This window comes from Amyelois transitella, chromosome 16, assembly GCF_032362555.1.
Source record: "Amyelois transitella isolate CPQ chromosome 16, ilAmyTran1.1, whole genome shotgun sequence".
In the NCBI taxonomy this organism is placed as follows: domain Eukaryota; kingdom Metazoa; phylum Arthropoda; class Insecta; order Lepidoptera; family Pyralidae; genus Amyelois; species Amyelois transitella.
This window is the reverse complement of record NC_083519.1, coordinates 3,630,715-3,638,622: the sequence shown is the minus strand read 5'-3', so window position 1 is coordinate 3,638,622 and position 7,908 is coordinate 3,630,715.

Here is a 7,908-nt window from a genome sequence, read left to right as displayed (position 1 = left end):
GTTTTTTGAATAAATCTTTGTTTAATTCTTCTCCCAGTCCTATTTTTAATTTTTGCTAAAAATAAAAAATAGAAATTTAATAAGTCGCAATAAGAAGACTTTAGTGTGATATGGTTTGTAGGTATCATCATCATTGCGGCCTCAAAAATTACAAACTAATAACAAAATTAAGATTTAAATAGTGACTGGCTAGCTACATTGCATAAAAGAAGAATCAAATCTATTAGCTTATCCCTTGATTGACTTTTACAATCGGACGGAAAGGCCTCTTTCCCTGGAGTTATAGGCAGAGACAACGTTATTCCACTTGTCACAACCCAATTTTCATAGTACATCAGCCTCAAATCACCCCATGTTCTAGCGTTTATCTTTAGCTACAAAGTGACTTTGCTAGATTACTGGTGGCATCTGTATCGGCGGTGTAAGCAGCAAATTGAGGTGGCAATTTATCAATAACGACGCATCAAGTGTTCCGGCTGCCGGCGATTTTGGCCACAACGCGACACCGCTCAAGGGCTCTTCGCACGCTAAGGAAGGATACCTCAGATCACGATTTATAAATAAATTCTGTACTGATATATTTATCAGTACAATTAATAAATCCATACTATTGATTAATATTATAAATCTTTGGAAAATAATATGTGAAAGTGTCTTAAACGTCAATACCATTGAACCAATTTCATATAGTCACAGGTGAAAATTAGTAAAATACGAGTATTTACGGGAGAAATGACTTACATAGCCCCAAAAAAATCGATACTTATGTATGTGTCAAGTCATACGGAATAATACGTTTTAAATTTATTTATCAATATTAATCAGCAGTAAACTGTATTGAATCTTTAGGAACATATTATGTACCCATATTAGTGTAACCTGTATAAAGAAAACCACGATTGTTAACGCTAGCATCAGGAATACGCTTCAATAATATCATGTGCTAACTAATCAATATTTTTTTGCCATTTATTATTATTTAGTAATTGCTTTGCGATATAAATTATAATGTTTTGGGTTACTACTTGAATCTTTTCAATTAAATTTTTAAACACAAAAGTTAAAAACACTGGGTATGATATCGATGTTTCTAGATAGCAGGAGTCAGCCTGCATCCGCCGTCTGCTTTCCATCACGCGATCCTTGTTTACCAACGAGATGAAATAAAGACTGGTTTCCTCAAGTGATCGCGTTTGCTATGATGGCTAAAAATATCCATTCAAATACATTCTTGGCATTTTCCTGATTCATGATCAAGAGAAGGAGGATACGGAATTAAAACTGTAAGAACTTTCAGTTCATTAATGTTTTGTTTTTTTTTATATCTTAAAGCTTCGGCTTTGAAAGGATCTTTTCTTTAATATTCACATTTTTGAAATGACGCGTAAGTGTATGACTAGGACCCAACTACAATTTGCCTACCTTTATTTACTCAAGGATAATTGATGTGCTTCTGTAGCTAAGAAATAGAACGTTATCACTCTTATCACTTGCGCGACGACAACAAGTTTAATGCGGAGAAATAAAAAAGTAATTTAAAAATAAAAAATAAAATCTTTATTAATATTTTGCTTAAAATATAACACTTACAATCAAGGGTAATATTAGTACGTCTCAACGAACTATAAAAAGTAGATATTTTGTAGTTCTATTCTAAAGCTTGTAATAATAGTGTGATTTCGGTATTGGCTTTCGTGTTTATTTGTAAACCTTTTCAAGGGAGTCATTTAGATATAAGTTTTTCTCATTTCACAATTTTTATTTCATGTTATATCTATACATTTAAAGCATACATAAATTGTTAGTGACCAGTAGTACCTACAAAGAGAAATATTTGATTGAAGAATCTATTGTCTCCTATTGCGTAGCACAGTCATGCAAGCAGTCATTTATTGGTCCTTATAACAATGATTGCATCCGTTTTCTGTGTAGGGCTAATCATCTAACTGGTCTGACCGCGTGGTAGTCGTGTCTCAATGAAGCCGTGGGCTTGGTGACTGATGACACGGCATGTAATCCTGCGCTGATGTAATCAATTGGTCTATTGACATCATAATATGAATTATGGTTCAATCTCGTCTGACAATTACTTTTTTAAAGAAATTAATAGATGAAATAACCATTTTAAAAATAGAAACTGCTTAAGGAAATGGCAAACACCTATATGTACAGAGCTTATTACTAAAGATTATAATAAACTATCTTTTTAAATTTTACTGGCGAATGACTCAATCAGGTGTGAATATTGAAATGAGAAAGAGAAACTAAGGAGGGATTTATAGAAATTCCCAAGGAAATAAAACTCAAGTGTGCTCATAGGTAATTCTTGTACTTAGCCTAAGTATATCAAGAAAATATCCATACGTAAATACACGCTGAAAATTATGGTTAAAATTTTCATGTGACTCATAAATTAATAAAAAAAAAATAGAGCCAGCGCTTTTTAAAATTTTCGTAAGTGACGAATGATAAAGAAAATGCAAACATAGGCATTTGTTCTACTTTACTTATTTAATGAGACACGTCAATTTAGGTACTTGGATACGAATTCCAAGTAACGACAAAACATAAATTCGTCAAATATTTAACAGCAGACTGAAACCTACGCCACCATGTTGCGTTCTTATCAAGTCAATATGTATAACAAATTTATGTAATTATCTTATACTTGGTTAGCATCTCGTATCTATATGAAATGGCTATCAAATCACTAATTCATAGTAAGGTCAAAGGTTCAAATCCGTAAATATTGTATTTAACTACACAATAACCAATTTTCTTACACGAACTGATAATTTCCCAGATTAGCTAAAGATACATGCAGATTATTTTTAGTGAAAAACAAATCGTGAATTTTCCTACCCTAGGTAACATGTTTACTATACCACATTGGCGAAACCACCATCAAAAGGAAATAATAAATCTAATCTGAAACCATATTAAGATTACTGTTACTTACGTGTTCATAATTATGTGAAGACTGTCAAATAATAGCTTTTTTGTGTCCTCTTGTTTTCGCGCCACTGCAGTTACCATGCCTTGTAGTATCGCCACTGCCCCACAATATACCGAAATGTACCAAATACCGCCTTTTCTCACTCCCGAATATTTCTGATTGATGTTGCAACGTTAGTAGGTACCGTGTGAAGCACTGCGATGCGCCGGCTAGAACTAACTGGCTTCACGACGTGGCTGTGCCTAAATCATGACTCTTTATTAAATAATTTCATTGTTATGATTTTATTAGGCACAACGGGAACATACTACTGAGAGACTGCAGAATAATCCGATAATGTACTGTAAAGTTTTCTGCATTGAAGTTGTAACATTTCGCTAACGTTATTTAGGCAGTTAATGTAGGTTGTGGGCATGGTTACGTTAACTGCAAATCATTGTAAAAAACAAATTTGGACATTATTAGGCATAGATACTCGTATGTATCTTAATATAAATTACTTAGTACTTAACCTTCTCGGGGCAAGCTAATTAAAACCGTTGAATAAAACGGTAGAAGCCTAAGAAGCTAACATACAAAGTAACATCCGCTGCGTATTCAATTATTAAAGTTTGTTTCCGCAGTACGTAATTCTGCTTGTTTTGACAGCTCAAACAGTAATGTTTGCTTGACCCATATAATGCAGAACATTACTATGCCACTATACACATGATAACGTAATTGCTTTCTTAGGAAGTAACCAGAGTCTCGACTTCCAGAACAACAAGCAACTATTTCCGCTCACACGAAACCGAATGTAGAAAAGATATTATTCCAGATTTCAATGATGATGATCCTGTCATTAAAATCTGAAATAATATTTGTAGCCAAACTAAACAGTTTTATTTACATATGTAAGTAGTTTGTTAAGTGAGTAACTATTTAAGTACCATAGGATATTATAATTATTTATCATAAGTAGGTAATTAATAAACGATTCAAAACACCCGTGCAATGTGGTTCGCGGCATCAATAAAAAAAATGAATAGGACAACTCCATCTCGTTTCCATGGATGTCGACGAAAAGGTGACTAAGGGATTGGGATTCTACTTTTAGGCGATGGGCTAGCAACCAGTCACTATTTGAATCTCAATTCTATCATTAAGCCAAACATCTGAACGTGACCTATCAGTCCTTTCAAGACTGGTGGCTCTTTCTACGCCGCAAGGGATAATGACGTGATATATGTATGTATGTGTACAAAACACCCGTTCGTCATTGCTTAATTGTTTGTATTGAATTACAGAACGATTATTAAACATTGCCCACAACCTTCTTCTGGGGAGGAGCCCTATGTGCACCTTTATTTGACCTTGACCTGGATTGGGAAAGTCAGGTTTTTACTAACCTATTAATATTGAATAGTTTATGTCATTCTCTTTCAGCTTTCAAACTATGCAGTGCCGACAGCCGTGTATGTAATTGATAGACGTTTCACATTGAACATCAAGGTGTTGTTTTCGTAACTTGCCTTATTCTTCCTCCTGGCGCTAGTCCCGGTCATATCATCTCCACCCTAGAGTTTTTAACACGAAACGACTCCCGTCTGACCGCCTCAACCTTGGCAGGGGAACCTAAACCCATATTGGATCATGCTTACACATCCGGTTACCTGGGCGTGCGCAGGATTCCTCGTGATATTATTGCTTACCACAAAAGCATCGGTTAGTAGGTATTCAAACTAATGTACTTCGGAAATACCTAGTCAAGTACATGGCCGAGGTGGAATTTGATTGAACCTGAGCCTTTTCCGCATCACGCATTTTAACCTTTCCGATTCTACCGCCGACGCTTATTCGACGGTTTTGTTACTTGCCTGTACAGTAATATGCAAATAACGTTGCCCGCCTCATTATAAGAATATGCATGGAATAGTATGAAAGCAGGCTATTTGAGTTGGTGATAGCATGCGGGCGGACGCTAGGCCCAATCTTCTCATTGCGCTGACCCCAGTGTGGGGGACGTGGTGCTTAGGCTCAGACCCCGGTCAAATCGTAAACACAAATTGCTATTTAAGGTCAATGTTAAACAATTGACCGAGTGGACGCTACCACCGAGCCGAATCACTGATCAAACAAGGCTCATTTGTGATTCGAGTTCGACTATCATTAGGTAGGTAGGTATTTAGCATAGCTTTATAATGGTCAACAATTCAAATGGCCATCATGGTGATAACATCTCATAAGTTTTTACGGTAACCTATATTTTTCAGTACCAATACGGGCTGTCGAATGGCTGGTATCATATACTGTAACTGTAATATACCTATACTAATTTTAGACGTTTAAATAGGTATTAGGTACAGTGATGAAAGTGCATACAAATATTAACCGTTACATTTATATCTACAAAACCTGAATCTTGTAGAAATGTCAGGTGAATGAACTGCTTGTTTACTTTTTCTCCTGCGATGATGTCTTAAAATCACATACCTACATACGCCTAGGAACTAAAGCTTTCCGAGTCCGTATGGGGTATAAACAAATAGGGCTTAGTACCCAACACGAATAGGGAAGGCTTACACAAAATCAACGCTATCATGAACAAATTTCTAAATATATTAAACCCTCAAAATAAAATGACTGACCGTCCGCTTATAGGAGCAACTACAACTGGGTAATTAGGTAAGCTCAAGTTCACGAGATCGAGAAACCTTTTTACTTCTGTAAAACGGTTCTCCACGGGTATTTACTATATTATTTAATGATATTACCTACCAGTGGACTAATAAAAGTCCGTAGAAATGCCTTTGCTTGCCTTGAAACCATAAGAATCGCCTAAAAGAAATGTTTGACCATATGCCGTATACCATATCCGTATGCCGTGGACCATAGAAGCCTCAATTCAATTGTCATTTTGGAAAGAGTACCTAAGTATTTGCAAGACGTAAATAATCACGTTAATCGATTATTATTATTTTAAATCCTACGCTTAACCAGTAGGTACTAGCTGCTACGGACAATACCATTCATTAAAAAGCAATTAATGGATTACACTTAATGATCTATCAACAGATTTTAACTCAATCATGGGAAGTTGAAATCTTCTCAAGATACTTATTATGTGATACAAGTGTTTCGCCACGAGTTACTTGTATTGGAGCAATGTGACCTAGAGTTGAATATTTCCGTAAATTTTCAAGGTGTAAGGTAGTCGCCCTTATTACGCAAACTTACTATAAATACCTATCTACTTTTACGAGGACATGGTTGTCGCCCTTAAGTAACGTAAGACGACAACCTGCTTGCATCGTACACTGTGTCAACATACGTTCAGTACTTACATACATAAAATCACGCCTATATCCCTTGCGGGGTAGACAGAGCCAACGGTCAAAAGACAGATAGGCCACGTTCAGCTGTTTGGCTTAATGATAAAATTGAGATACAAATAGTGACAGGTTGCTAGCCTGTCGTCTAAAGAATCCCAAGTTTATAGACCTATCCCTTGTCTCCTTTTACGACATCTATGAGAAAGAGATAAAGTGGTCCTATTCTTTTTCCTAATGGGCACCACACGGCACACGTTCAGTACTTTAAGTAAAGTTTTTAAATGTATGGTTCAGAATAAAAATTTGGAAAAAAACATCCGATCAGTTCGACCACCTATCGAACTAATGGTAGGTAGAACTAGATGAAATAGTCTTGGACATAGAATAAAGAAAAAACTGACGATTTGACGGACGAATGTTCGTTCATTGTACCTCTAGAATGTATTCGTTAGCGTTTGCAAACCTGTCCAAATGACCAAAGAAGGCTAGCGAAACTAAATCGTGTACGCAGCATGACATAACTAGACATCATGTTACTTTGCTTTGTCATGAAAATTTCTCTTCAAACCATGACATGGGCAGAATCTCCGAAAGTCGGATGGAAACCGTAGTAAGGAAAAGACATGAAAATTAAATAACAAACATTATTATCACGTCTATATCCGTTGCGGGGTAGGCAGAGTCTGCACAGCCTAGAAAAGATTGAAAGTCCACGTTCAGCTGTAAGAGTTAATGATATAATTGAGATTCAAATTGAATAAAGTCGAGGCTATAATTAAAAGACAAATTTTGATCCAAATTTTTAATATTAAAACATGAGTTACAATACAACAAATGGCATCTTAAAACAAATACATAAATAATAAAGCTGCTCATTACATCAAGTAATACCTCGTAACAGAAATCCGAATGAGTCGAAAGTGGCAAAAATCAACTTGAACCTTCACCGGGATTACTAGTCTAAAAACAATACTTTGACAATACAAGCAAGTCGGATGGATGTACTTACAAAATAAAACTCATACATCCACAAGGCACTGCATCTACATTCTGCCACTTCCAAGGTCCAAGTAGATTCCTTCAACATATTTAGTTCGCTAATCAGAGCTACAATTTTGATCCCAAAATGTCTGTTACTCGAAAAACTACGTACTATTGTGTCTATTGTCACTATTTTTAACAATCGTAAAACCTAACTGTAACACACAGAGAAAGCAATGAAATCTTAAACTATTACAATTATTGACTATTGAAAATTACTTTCATTAAGTACACTAGCGGAATTTACCTAAGTATTGTTACCGTTGATTTATCTTCTATTTATTAACTGTGACCTACAAGGCGAGATTATTGTATTATCTATTTCTGGAAGTGCGTGGAGAGTCAAAACGTTATAAACAACTTCTTTGATTTATGTCAACAATATATAATTATTATAATCAGAATAATAATGAATTATCTATAGTGCGATCTATTTTTAACCTAACTAATATGTGACTAACTACAAAAAAGAATAAATTTAGAAACACAGTCACAAACAAATTTATCCTGAATTAGAAAAAGGCAAGATTTGTAGAAGCACTTTTGTACTAGATTTTGGGATCAACCGCTTCAATCTATATTCTTAACACTGCCAAAAAA